Here is a 15,224-nt window from a genome sequence, read left to right on the forward strand (position 1 = left end):
GGTTTAAATCACAGGACAAACATAATACATTGCAGTTTTAAAACACAGAGAACCAACATTTGGACACAAGAGCTGACACTCTCAGCCCATACCATATGGTTTCAGGGGCAGCCAGCCGGGTTCCCCCTTTATTAAGGAAGGCCGACACAGCCTATCGTCACACCTCCCCCCTCAATTATGAAGGCGCCAGGACAGTCACCATCATCAGGTAGCTTGCTGAGCCTGAAAAAATTGAGGTTGCCAGGAAGAAACGGAGTCCATTTGGCTGGTTAAGTCCTTCAGCATGATTGGACCCCTTGCCTCCATAGTCCAAGTTCAACAGGGCAAGGATCCGCTGCAGACATTGAAATGCTGGTCCACATTCTGGGAACCAGGCTGCCAGCACCACTGCCCTCTGGTCAATCACCTTAGTCCGGGGGTCAGTTAGAACACTGTAGTGGGTCACTAAATCCCTATAGTACCCTTGTATGTCCCTGACCTCCCTCTCTATCCGTTCCCTCTCCATCAAGACACTGTACTCAGTCTGATGGTGGGGCTGCTGACCCCCGGGGTCTACCGGGCGATCAGTACACTGGGTCCTGCTTGGCTCACCCTTAGCAGGGACCCTCGGTCTCCCTAACGCCTCTCGTTTCCACTCCCAGAGGGGAGCTGCGAGCTGGGGAGCTGTCTCCCCTTGCTCCACGGAGCCTGCCCTAAACCTCCAAGGAACCACTATCTGGCCCCTTGCTGTCTCTGAACTAGCAGGAGACCCAGGGGCTGGTACCCAGGCAAAACGCCTACTATGGTCCGCAGGCAAATCAGCGTCTGCCTGCACCATCTCCTGGTACCACTCACTGAGCTCCGGTAGTTCCCTGTCTGTCACACAGTCAGAAAAAAGGTCACAGTGGGGAACATTATACACATGGGGACACTGGTCGGGCATGGTCTGACTTACCTGCCTGGTCCCTTCGAGGTCCTCCATGCATGTGGGCTCCAAATGTTGGGGAGCATAAACAAATTTGGTGGGCATCGGTGCCGACTGCACCTCTGCCTGGGCAACTGCCCAACTGTGGCTCTCTGTGACTGCGGTCACAAGAGCATCCTCTTTATGTACCATCACCGGTCCCCCTGTCTCTGGGAACCGGTGCCTGGGCCAGACCCTATCAGGCTGCCCAGGAAGTACCTTGTTGCAGGGGACCCCCAGGCCGATCGCCTGCCGATTGCCTGGGACCCCTGGATGCAAAAACAAATCTTTGTGGACCGGTTGGTCCTCCTGCCTGATGACTGTAGACTGCTGCTCATCTGGAAGCTCCATAGCTGTGTCGCTGACAGGGGTTGCAGGGATCGCTGACTGTGTCTTTTCCTGTAGCTGCTGCACGGCTGCTGGCTGCTTGAGTTCAGGGGACAGCATCTCACCGGTCGTCTTCTCTGTAGCTAGGGAACGTTGCCCCACACTAGGGTTACTGGATCGGGGGGCACCAGGAATTGCAGCGGGGGTCACTACCCGCTTCTCTGCCTGTGGCCATGCTGGCCCACAGTTGGTCGCCATTTTGGCGGCCATGAGGCATGGCCCCCGCGTGGCACCATCCTCCGCCATCATGGTGGCTGGCAGGGAGGCACGATCCCCAGCATCAGCTTGGCTGATCTCTCCCTCAGCCACATCGGTTTTCACTTGACACTCTGGGAATAGAGTGTCAGCTCTGGGGAGTGCCTCAGTCACTGGCACTCCGGCAGGGGTTGGGACCCGCTCATTTTCCTGTGGCCATGCTGGCACACATCTGGTCACCATTTTGGCGGCCATGAGGCATGGCACCCGCGTGGCACCATCCTCCGCCATCATGGTGGCTTGCAGGGAGGCATGATCCCCAGCATCAGCTTGGCAGATCTCTCCCTCAGCCACATTGGCATTCAACTGACACTCTGGGACTAGAGTGTCAGCTCCTGGGACTACCCGGCTCACAGGCGCACCCGTGGGGGTTAAGACCCACTCCTCGGACTGTGCCCATGCCGGCACACAGGCCTCCACCACTGGGGTGGACATGAGGCAGGGCACCAGGGTGGGGCCCTCCTCAGCCAGCACGGTGGCTTTCATGGGGATACACGGTGTATCACGGGGGAAACACGGGGATACACGGGGAGCCGCGGCGTCAGCGCGGCTGATTTCTCCCTCGGCTCCTTTTGTTCTCAGCTGACTCTCTGATACTAGAGTGTCAGCTCTTGGGAGTGCCCAATTCACCGGCCCTCCTGCGGGGGTTAAGACCCGCTTCTCTGACTGTGCCCATGCCGGCACACAGTCCTCCACCACTGGGGTGGACCCAAGGCAGGGCACCAGAGTGGTACCCTCAGCCTGCACAGAGGCTTCCTTGCGGGCAGCATCACTGGACTCAGTGCAGCTGCCCTCTCCAGCAACTCCATTGGCGCTAAGCTGCTCCCTCCCCTGCTCTGAGACTAGAGGGGGTGCAACTACCGATGGCACTAGCTCCACCGGCACACCTGCGGAGTTCTGGACCTGCTGCTCGGGCTGTGTCTTGTGGGACACACAGCCCTCCACCATCTGGGTGGATGCAGCACCGGTCGCCCTTCCGGGGACCACGAGGCATGGTGCCGGGGTGGCACCATCCTCAGCCAGCACGGTGGCTTTCAGGGAGACAAGATCCCCAGCATCAGCATGGCTGATCACTCCCTCTGCCACCTTGGCCTTCAGCTGACTCTCCTGGAGGAGAGTGTCAGCTCTGTGGAGTGCCTGATTCACTGGCACTCCTGCGGGGGTTACGACCCGCTTCTCTGACTGTGCCCATGCCGGCACACAGTCCTCCACCACTGGGGTGGACACAAGGCAGGGCACGAGAGTGGTACCCTCAGCCCGGTTAGGGGCTTTCCTGCGGGCAGCATCACTGGACTCAGTGCAGCTGCCCTCTCCAGCAACTCCCTTGGCGCTAAGCTGCTCCCTCCCCTGCTCTGAGACTAGAGGGGGTGCAACTACCGATGGCACTAGCTCCACCGGCACACCTGCGGAGTTCTGGACCAGCTGCTCGGGCTGTGTCTTGTGGGACACACAGCCCTCCACCATCTGGGTGGATGCAGCACCGGTCGCCCTTCCGGGGACCACGAGGCATGGTGCCGGGGTGGCACCATCCTCAGCCAGCACAGTGGCATTCAGGGAGGTAAGATCCCCAGCATCAGCATGGCTGATCACTCCCTCTGCCACCTTGGCCTTCAGCTGACTCTCCCGGAGGAGAGTGTCAGCTCTGTGGAGTGCCTGATCAACTGGCACTCCTGCGGGGGTTACGACCCGCTTCGGGGACGGTGCCCCCGTGGACACACCATCTGCCGCCTGGGCGCTCAGTACCACGGCCCAGGTTGCTCCAGCTCTCTCCCCAGGGGGGAGGAGGGCAATGCGTCCCGCAACGCGTTCTACTACTGGGCAGAACTGCATCCTCTGCTTTACCGTTGCGTTCGGACGCAACCGGGCATAGAGTGTTAGCAGTTCGCATACCGTGGTAAGAACGGCTTCAGGGGGAGCCACAGGAGGGTTGAGGTCCCCCTCCAAGACACTCTTGAGGGGCTCGCTCTCCGGGCTCACTGTCCCGCCGGTAGTGGCTAGGACCACTACCTCGGGAGTGCATTCAGCCCCGCGGGCTTCATGCCACTCCAGTTCCTTTTCTAGGGATGCCCTAGACTGCCTATGCACTGGCAGCATATAGCTTTTACATCGGGCAGTCACGGCTGCCCGACTCCAGGACCGGTACTGTCCAGACCGAAGCGCCCGGGTAGTGGCCTCAGCTACTACCCCAGGAGTGCAGTCAGCCCCGAGGGCTTCATGCCACTCCAAGTCCTGGCATAGGACTGCCATGGGTCTGCCGTGGGTTGGCAACCCATACTTCTCACACCGGCCAATCACAGATGCACGATCCCAGGACACATACCTTCCTGTTGGGGACCACATCTTCTCCTTTCAGGCACTAATAACCTAAGTGACACTGAACAGTGTGATTCCCTGCTTTGTATAGCGTGTTTTCAGAAACTACTTGTTTTGAGAGCTTGCAATCCACAAGCTCACTTTGTCCTATAATTCCCCGCAGGAAGTTATAGTGCAAAGCCCTATGATCCCACCGCTGCCACCAGAAAATAAGCCTGTCACGGGAGACCAGGCCCATACACATTTATATTTAAGGGATCAGTCACAAGGCAAAACAGGCAGTAAAATAAATTGCGGTTTATTCGGACAAGACCTCGGAAACACACAGAAATACAAGAAACAGAGAATATACACACTTACGGGGGTCTGGGGAAGAGATCTACCCTTTCTTAGTTGCAAGGCGCCTGTTCAGGAAAGGCTTACCTTGATAGGACCTTGGGCTCCTGGACCAAAATCCAGCCTGCTGGCTAGGCCTCCCCATGCTTCCAGGTGTGAATAGCTCTTTCACAGAAGCATCAGAAGGGAGAGGCCTGCCAGAGGCTGCTTGTCTTCAGACCTCCAACAGGAACAAGAGAGAGAGATGCTTTTACAGCACGCTCTTATATAGGCTGAAATCCTATCTAAATCATTGAGGAGAGTAATAGCCAATTAAAGCAGGGATTGAAATTACGCATTCACTCATAGGAGGGATAAATTCAAAACTTGCCAATAGAAACCTTGCTTATCAGTTCTGACATCCAGAGCCGTTTTATACCTGGCTCCGCTGTGTCTACTTAGAACAAAGACATCTTAATCAACATCCTGCTCACCAAATGGTTTCCCCCCTCTGCCATTCCTCTCCTCTTTGAACTATGGAATCTATGCAAACTAGCCAGCATATTACCCATATGCCTGTGCTTTCTGTATAGAACCTTATAGTAAACATTAAAACACAATATAAAGTACACTTCCTTACAGAATATAATCTGGGGAACCTTATACTTATAAGGGAAATAAATTGGGGAGATTTGGGCTTGGAAACCCTTTCTGAGCTGGGGCATTGAAATGCTAATTCACATGTAATTCACATGCTAATTCACACTGCCTTTTGTCACCAACCTGGGTTTAAATCACAGGACAAACATAATACATTGCAGTTTTAAAACACAGAGAACCAACATTTGGACACAAGAGCTGACACTCTCAGCCCATACCATATGGTTTCAGGGGCAGCCAGCCGGGTTCCCCCTTTATTAAGGAAGGCCGACACAGCCTATCGTCACAATGATGTTTACTTGTAACCTTGTAGTTCTAACATATAAGTGAATAACGTGTGGATATACACAATCATATCGAGATGTGTAACGCGTTGTCACGGCTACACATATATTAAGGTGCCATCTTTGACCATCATGTGTTTGCTGTTTTTCAGAAATGTTGGGGAAGATTCAATGGGATCAATGTATGATTTCAGAAGAGTCTAACGTTATATGAGATGATTGTGAGGAGGAGCGACCGACTAATATAGTACATATGGAACTATTTTGATATTGCTTGCAGCGCATATTAAATAACAATACAAAATGTGATCCAATTATGCCTATATTGCATAAGCACTTAATTAACATAATGATGTTGCTAAACAGTGCAGTTAGAAAATTTAATGTGTGTTCTTTATTTAGTACTAACATTATATGCCATGGTCTGTTTTATATATAACAACCATTCCCACTCTGAACAAACATTTGTGTAGTATATTGTCTAATGGAACGTATGAATGTAGAAACTATGTAAAGGAGACTTACAACCTACTAGCCATTTCATGTAAAAATTCGCTTGTAACATGGGAATGTTGTTAAAATGGTTTGGGACTGCTGGAAAAAATGTTATTGCCAAGATGTAGTGGTCAACTACAATGCATGATGTTATGAATATTAGGTCAACATCATGTAAACAATTACGTTTATGTGTATATTTCATGTACCAAACTAACTATACTTTAATAACTCAGTGGCCCAAGGGAGCGTCGTGCTCGCGGGTGACTTTAACATAGTCATGCAACCGCACCTGGATAGGTCAGGGGTTGTAGGTCAGTACAACAAGGGAGCGGGTGTATCTTTGCGCCGGGGCCTCAAAACCAACCAGTTATCAGATATATGGAGGGAATTACATCCGGCAGACAGGGATTACACTTTCTTCTCTCACCCCCATGGCTCGTACAGCAGAATTGATTACTTTTTTGTGTCCTGTCAACTGGTTCCTATGGTTACCCGAGCAGGGATCCATGATATTTCATGGTCAGACCATGCGCCAATAGAGCTAAGGTGCAATAATATCCGAACTGATAGACCTGGGACGAACTGGAAACTTAATGAATCAATCTTAAAAATACCCGAAATATGTGATGTTATTGGCAACGAGATTGACCAATTCTTCAATATCAATACGGGCTCTGTCGACTCACAGCTTGTCCTATGGGAAGCCCATAAAGCAACGTTACGCGGCACGTTAATAAATATCACAGCCAGACGAAAGAGAGAAAGAGAGTCCAAAATTATTAATCTCCAAAACAAATTACAGACTTTCTCCTCTAACCATAAAAAGAATTTAGACCCCAAAACCTTACAGGAGGTATAAGATGTCAAAATTGAACTTAACATGCTACTAGCTTCCAGAGCTGACAATTCACTGAGTTGGTCAAAGAGAAAATTTTACGAGAAAGCGAACAGGCCGGATACAATGCTGGCCCGCATGCTAAAGGACAGGCAAGCTAAGTATAACATCCAAGCTATACGCTTAAAATCTGGTACCCCCACGTCTAATCCTCAGAAAATTGTAAACGAATTCGGTTCCTTCTATGAAACACTGTATAACGGTGAAAAAGTGGCACATAACTCTACAACGAGCGGTGCCCTAAGAGATTTCTTAGCCAGCTCGGAACTAGGGAGATTGACGGACACTGATAGAGCAGCTTTAAATGCTGACTTCACTATGGAAGAACTATCTCAGGCCATTAAAGAACTGAAGCCATCAAAGGCCCCTGGGCCTGATGGATTCTCAGGGCTTTACTATAAGAAATTTATAAAGCTGCTCGCCCCAAGGTTGCTCCACATGTTTAACGCTATTTTAGCGGGAGCCCCCATCCCCAAGGAGATGTTAAAGGCGTCAATATCACTAATTCATAAAACTGGGAAAGACCCGTTAGACTGCAAAAGTTACCGGCCTATATCATTAATTAACACTGATGTTAAATTATACGCTAAATTATTGGCCAATAGACTTAGTCTCATCCTACCCAGACTTATACACCCAGATCAAGTCGGATTTATCAAGGGCCGGCAAGCAGCGGATAATACACGACGATTTATTGATCTGTTGGATTTGGCAAATAGTAAGGCAACTCAAAGCATGTTGTTAAGTCTGGATGCAGAAAAAGCTTTCGATAGGATAGACTGGCCATATTTAAAAGAGACGCTTGCGACATTTGGCTTTGGAGATCGGGTGAGTGAGGCGATTTTATCGCTGTACTCTAACCCCACCGCCAGGGTCATACACCAAGGCTACCCCTCTCTGCCATTCCAAATAAAGAGCGGCACGAGACAGGGCTGCCCATTATCCCCGCTTTTATTTGCCCTATGTATCGAACCACTGGCGGCACAAATCAGAGGAAACCCAGACATCTCAGGGTTAATCGCATACTCCCAGACCCATAAAGTGGCCCTGTATGCGGATGACATCATCTTGATTATCACAAAACCCCTTACGTCCCTACCAAACCTCTTCGACCTACTAGATCGATTCTCTAAGGTCTCCGGCTTCAAAATCAATCAATCCAAATCGGAAGCCCTCAACATCAACCTCCCTAGACACATGGAGAAATTACTAAAATTGAATTTCAAATTTAACTGGCAACAAAACCACATAAAATACCTGGGTGTCCACATCACCAAAACTGTAAAAGACGTGTACAATGCAAATTACCCCAACCTGATTCGGACCTTAAAATCTGATTTACGGAAGTGGACATCCAAAAGGATATCCTGGATTGGACGTATCCATAGTGTCAAAATGAACCTACTCCCCCGTATATTATACCTCTTCCAAACTCTTCCAGTGCCACTCAGTTGGAGGGACTTGCACTCACTTCAATCTGAAATTTCCAAATTTATCTGGGGAGGTAAAAAACCGAGAGTAAGTAAATTAAATATGAAAAGATCTGTGGTGGCGGGCGGCCTAGCAGTACCCTGCCTGGTATCATACTACAAGGCGGCACAATTAAGTCAGATTGTACAATGGCAATCTAACCCAAAGTTAAAGAGATGGGTGTAAATAGAAAATGCTGCGTGTGCACCTCTAGAACTGAGCAGCTTAATTTGGTTACCTAAAACGGCGTGAAAATTTACCGCCATGCCGCTCTCCTCGGTGACCAACTCAGTGTCAATCTGGGAGTCTACGAAATTTCGACATTCCCTCACTACAAAAAATTCCATGGCAACAACCATTTGGAATAACCCTGATTTCGCTCCAGGTCTATCAGTCAGTAATATCTCAATCTGGAGACAGAGGGGCTACAATCGGATTAGAGATCTGGAGGGTTATGACAGAAAAATCAAAACATTCGACCATATCAGGGAAGAAAAAGAGATCCCTCGCTCAGAATTTTTTAGATACCTCCAGATCAGGGCATTTTATAACAAATTTGCCCCATACCCCCTACTAACATCTTTCGAAAAGCTCTGTCTGGCTGAGACCGACACGAAGGGACTTACATCTCAGCTATACGGAGAAGTGATCAGTTCTGGTGAACATGAGCAGCAGATACCCTCATTCCGATCTCAATGGGAAACAGATCTGGGAGAAAACTTAGAAGATGAAGAATGGAGCGCCATATATATGGCCACAGCGAAGAGCTCCATATGCACCACGCTCAAGGAGAACGCATATAAAGTCCTAATGCGATGGTACCTCACCCCACTGAAATTATCAAGGTTTGTGCCGGGTTCCTCTCCCCTGTGCCCCCGCCAGTGCGGAGGAACAGCCGACCTGTTACATATGCTGTGGTCTTGCCCACGGATCTCTCCACTGTGGGAGGCGATTAGACATTGGATACAGAGACTGTTTGATCTCACCATTCCCCCAGACCCGTGGTTGTTCCTCCTGAACAGGCCATTGACGGGCCTTTCCAAAGCAAATAACAAACTAATTGCCCATTTTGCAATTGCAACGCGGTGCGAGATTGCAGCATTATGGAAACAATCTGATATCCCAACCATCCCAAAGATTCGGAATCGAATTTGGTTCATTTGCCAGATGGAAAAATTAACGAGTTTAGTTAACGATACTGGTGACAATTTTCTAAAAGTCTGGACGCTTTGGCTGGCACAGACAGATATCCTGGGGATTGAGAGGTCCTCAATATGGCTCTGATAACAGTAGATGCGTTCTCCTTGGGAGGGACTTACAGGAGGTATTCTATACACCCAAGACCCCTTATAGTAACATTATAATATAAGTAATGTGAGAGACGACTCAGCTTGCAAACATCTGTGATGCTTGGCACGGGACCACGTGTCGCATATACTGCTAACATACTCCCCCTACCTCACCCCCAACCTACCCCTCTCCCCTCCCCATCCCGCCTCGACCTCCCTTTTCCTTATATATATTTTTTTTTTGTGAGTATGTATTGTCTCCCCTTTTAAGTTGAGTTATAAGTGTCTGTTTGTCCATTTAAGTAGAGTCGGCTTGGACTATATGGTCCACACCAAAATACCCGGAAGACCGGGTCCCGAAGCACAGCAGGACCTCGTTGTTACTCACACAGTTGTTAAAATATTGTTTGCATACAAGACAAAAGTATTCTGTAATGTATTTTATGCTGTTTTGATTCAATAAAATTTAAGTTATAAAAAAAAAATGTTTTGGGACTGCTGCAAATAATGTTATTGTCAAGATGTAGTGGTCAACTACAATGCATGCTGTTATGAATATTAGGTCAACATCATGTAAACAATTACGTTTATGTGTATATTTCATGTACCAAACTAACTGTAGTTTTCTGTGTTTATTAAACGTTCAACACATACATAGTAAAGTGAATATGATGATATAAGCTACCATAATAAACCTGATGTTATCATTTGACGGTGTTATACATGCATCATACACAAATTGATACAGACACAAACAGTTGTGTTGAAAAGTGTGCCTATGCAAATGTGCACGTGATTGACGTTCATATGTTGAGAATACTTGTAAATGATCATCATAATAATGATGAAGTGACATGAATTACATGACAACTATATTAACAACATTGTCATTGTGTGAAATTAATTATGTAAAATTACACTTAAATTTGAGAAACTATTGGGTTTGTGTTAACAGTTTGACACTTGTTACATGTAGGTCACATCAACACAGACTTATACATACACATGTGACAATGTTAAAGTAATCTTTACTAATAATTTACAGCATTACTAATCACATACATTGCAACATATAAGATGTACAAAGCATTGGTGTGATTACAGGCATTCATGCATGGAGTGTTATGATCACTCAATTGCATCCGTGATTAATCATCTCCCGTAAGGATAAAACTATCAGCATTTATCCCGTTCTCTCCACCCACCTCTATATTAGATTAATGGTATTTTTAAGGGAACATACATTAAATGTGATGTAATGGCACTAATCATTTTCTAATACAATGCTCATGAAACCTCAATAGTAGCTAAACGCATGTACATGATTCAGAAACTACATGTATGTAAAATTTCACGTTTAGCAATATGTTGGGTTTTTACATCGTATAATTAAACGTCTATTGAGTTAGGCACATCTTATGACAAAGGTCAGTTCATATACATACCATGATCAGTCATAGAGGAAATATACCTATAATACAATGGAACAATATATAAATTGGAAACATTGACATGACATCTTCACTAACGTAAGCAACACAGCAAAGTGTGTATTTGGTGTTAAATGTGAAACACTATGTATATTTTATCACATAAAAAATGAAAAGCAGCCTGGTGTACACATCATATGGATGCGCATGTTACACTGTAACAATAACATTGTATGTAAGCATACTGCAAGAATGAATGACTATGGCCATACTACTGTATGTGTATTGTGTTAGCATCATCAACAACACAATGCTAAACAATTACTCATTTGTTACACCAGTTGTATTCACATACACACAACTAATTTACAGTCGAAGAATGATTATATAACCTGTGCAACAATAACATACCGGTGCCACATGCCTTTGTGCACACAGCAGAGAAGAGAAAGGTGTGCAACCCATATTCATCTGTGTCCTAACAGAAGGTTATGTAAAAAAAAATTAGTGTTAATATAACATAATTAATATATAAAAGTAGTACTATGAAAATATATGTTTTTACTTACAAGAAAAAAACGAATTTATGAGATTCTGGCGTGTCTGGCCACCACTGGCTGTTTGTTAATTTTCAGCAGCTACATGGGTGGGATGCTCCTCTACCAAAGCCTCAGCTAGGTCTGATTGTACATTATGTGTGAGTGCCACATTGTGCAAAATGCAACAGGCAATGATAATATCAGACACTTTTTGTGGCTTGTATAGAAGAGCCCCACCAGTTCTGTCGAGACACCTAAATCTGGTCTTGAGTAGGCCAAATGTCCTCTCTATAACAGATCGCGTAGATATATGGGCTGCATTGTACCTCTCCTCTGCTTCAGTTTGAGGGTTTAGCACCGGAGTCAAGAGCCACGGCCTTATTCCGTATCCTGAGTCACCTATAATCAATGGAGCACACATAAGCTTACATTAGTGATAAGATTCTACAATGAAATCATTCCTAAACAAAAATGTGTTTGGTGTTACAACATCCAAATATGTACTCACCCAGCAGCCAACCATGTCCAAAATGTCCTTCTTCGAAAGCATGTGTAACCCTGGTCCCCAGCAGCTCCTGGAGACCCCCCTTCCCTGGCGCAGCTCGATCGCGGGTACTGAAAACCCCGACGGCTGCTTCCAAGGGTGGGGGCTGGAGCAGGGAGCAGCGCGGCTTCTCCTGCCTGCGGCCGGTTGCCGGGGACGCGATCGGGCCGTTGCTAAGGCCGCGATCGCGTCTCTAAGGTCCCGGCGGCCGGTGAGGCAGGGCGCCGCCATTGAAGACAGCGTTGCGCATGCGCAGGGACGCGTAGGCGCAGGGAGGGCTCCTGAGGCAAGGATAGCTCGCGCGAGAGTAGGGGCAGCTCAGGGAGGAGAGAGAAAGCCCGGGAAAGCTTGCGCACGCGCAGGGCAGGGGAGAGAAAGCCCGCGAACCCCTAGCCTACCAGGGAAGGCTCTGAGCTGGGACTACATATCCCAAGAGCCTTTGCGAGCCCCATGTGACACCAGGGAGCCAATAGGGCTTAGGAGACCCCTGGGAAAAGAGATACATTTGGCGGGCTTGCAGCACGTTAGGCAGTCAGGAAGGAGCAGAGCAAGGAGGCAGACAAGGGAAGGAGGTAGGGTACGGGAGAGAGGGATCCCCTGTACTAGCCAGCACCCCCTTGGCCCAAGATAGCTCTAGGTATCCCATATAGTGAGTGTTGCCAGGGAATGCCCTAGAGTAAGGGACCCTGTCACTCAGGTTAGTCGGTTGTTAGTGGGAGTCAGGACTGGGCCTCGTTAGGGGAGTAGGAATACTATTAACCCCTTAGGTCCCAGATAGATTCTCCCTCTCCAGTGAATGGTGTGTACCGTTCTGTGTGTGTTGTGCTGCATGTGCTGGGCGCAGTGTGTGCAGCGTGTGTGATTCCCTGCAGGCTGACAGTGTGAGCTGTGTGTCGGCTGCAGGTGCGTTAGGCTGTTAGGAGTATCTAGTAGTAGTAGTAGATACAGTTAGGGACTGGGTAGCTAGGGGAGTGGGACAGGGTATTCCTCCGCAGGCCCTAGGAGATTTCCCCTAAGCCACCCAGGTTGCGGTTCATCAGGGACAGGCCCTAGGTTAGGGTTCCTGTCACGCTAGGATTAGTTAAGGATAGACAGGGATAGCGGCGTGGCTGTTCCTGTGGTTCGGTTGCTGTACCAAGAGACTGTTGTGTTCCCGTGAAGCGGTGGGACCCTCGTTGGGGTCCACTGCAGAAGTACCTGGATAGGATCAGACGGACGTCTGACCCTTTTAGAAGATAGTTGCAGTCCCGAGCATCGGAGTGCTCGGAAGGTACCTCTGTATATATTAAGTGCACCACCGGGCCCCAACACAGGGAAGCGCTATCCCTCACACTCACACTGGTCTTTATTGCTGTGGACACTCCAGAGACTGAGGGGAAGGTGATGATGGACATGTGGGTGGGGGGATGGTACGCAGTTGTATTGATGCACTGTTATTGATATAGTGTTTTGAAGTAAGGTGTTGTCATTGTTCATTCAGTAAACCTGTTATCCATAATACTGTGTATGTGGTTTCTGAGTGGGTTCCTATGTAGGGTCATTCTACATTTCCATAGAATCCTACATAGGTGGAGGCGCTGCAAACGAAGATCCGTTCCAGAGGATTCACCCCAGGCTCTCATTAGCGGAGGCTCAGACCTCCTGTGAGCCTGCAGGTATACGCACCACACCGGTAACAACACATGTTCTACTCACCCACACTACATATGAGATTGGGTGGGGTGGAATACCCGTTACACATGGAAGACTGAAAGAGTTCCTCAGGATAGAGGAATCGTGACTGGAACCAGGGAATTTGGGTACCACATGCATTATCCTCATCGTGGCATCACATACCACCTGGACATTCAGTGAATGGTAGTGCTTACGGTTGCGGTAAACATGCTCACTCTGACTAGGTGGAATCAAAGCAACATGGGTGCAATCGATTGCACCAGCACACATGGTATCCTTGCTATGTTATAAAAGCCATTCCTGACTTCCAGCCACTTTGTCGCCTCTGTAGGAAAATGAATATAATTCCTAGCGCGTCTATTGAGTGCATAGAGAAACTGGGTAAAGGCCCGCGAGAATGTAGATTGCGAGACCCCGCCCACTATGCCCACTGTTGTCTGGAATGACGCGGAAGCAAGATAATGTAATGAGCACAGCATTTTAACAACCCCAGGGACTGCACGACCTCTGGCTGTCACAAAATCTAAATCTCCCATTATCTCTTCATAAATAGATAAGATTGCTGCTGAACTCAAACGATAGCGACTTACTATCTCCTCCTCACTCATCCCATCTAACAGGGTTCTCTCCCTGTACACACGCGGACAAGGCACAACTTGTCTCCTCTGTCTTCTCCTCTGATCTCCTATCCCTCTACCTGTCCCTGTCCCTGTCGTATCCACGTGCCTGTCCCTGTCACTGTCCCTGGCTCTGTCCCTCCCTTGCCCTATGTCATTCTCTTCATCTGCAAGCCACTCATGCAAAAGAATGTTCCGACGTCTCCTAAACAATCGCAACATTTTGAAATGAGTAGCTGTGAATGAGCAGGTAATGGGCGTCCTTTAAATAGGTGTAACCATGCTGTAAAATGGTTGCAGTCATCTCTCCTGCTGACAGTAAGGCCTGGTAAGTTATGGGCATGCTAGCAGTAATCATGGAGGTTTGCCCTCACACCCTGGTGAGGTGCCCTATGTATGGATGGGAGTGGTCACGGGCTCTGACTCCCTGGTTGGTGATGTCAGAGTTGTGTCAGCCCCCAGAGGATACATAAGGCACAGCACTGATCAAAAGTTAGGGTCTTCTAGATTCTGCTGAGGCAGAGTTGTTGCTAAGTAGTTGGAGTTCAGAGTCAGTACACTAAAAGACTAATGAGACTGTGACCAGGGACCTGGCACAGGGGAAGTATCCCTGCAGGGATAGGGAATCCCTACATTAGGAGGACATTACCTTTCAAAGGGAAGTACGGTGAACAATGGAGGGCTAATTACACCCCATTGTGGAGGGCAGTTCGCCCACCGTATCAATAAAGATGATCCTGATTAATGACGCTCTCGTGTGCAAGTGTGGAGTTATTGCACAGAGAGGGGCACCACAGAGGAGTTCCTCACCAGGACCATCCCCGAGTGACCGAAGGGATCCTGATGAGGTGGAGGCGCTGCACTGGATCTAGGTAGGACTCAAGCACACTACCTCAGCTGCCTGTCTGGGTTGGCAAATCCCCACACACCATCATGCGGGAGACTCAGGAGTCCTGTTGCCAACAGGTGCACCACCAGACATCACACTGTAATGGGGACTGGTTAGACCAGGGGGGCGCAAACTTTTTTCCCTGCACCCCCCTGCTGGCTGTCCCCTCACTCCCGCGCCCCCCCAACCCCAACTTACCCTCGCTCCGGCGTAATGACGTCA

This window comes from Ascaphus truei, chromosome 2, assembly GCF_040206685.1.
Source record: "Ascaphus truei isolate aAscTru1 chromosome 2, aAscTru1.hap1, whole genome shotgun sequence".
In the NCBI taxonomy this organism is placed as follows: domain Eukaryota; kingdom Metazoa; phylum Chordata; class Amphibia; order Anura; family Ascaphidae; genus Ascaphus; species Ascaphus truei.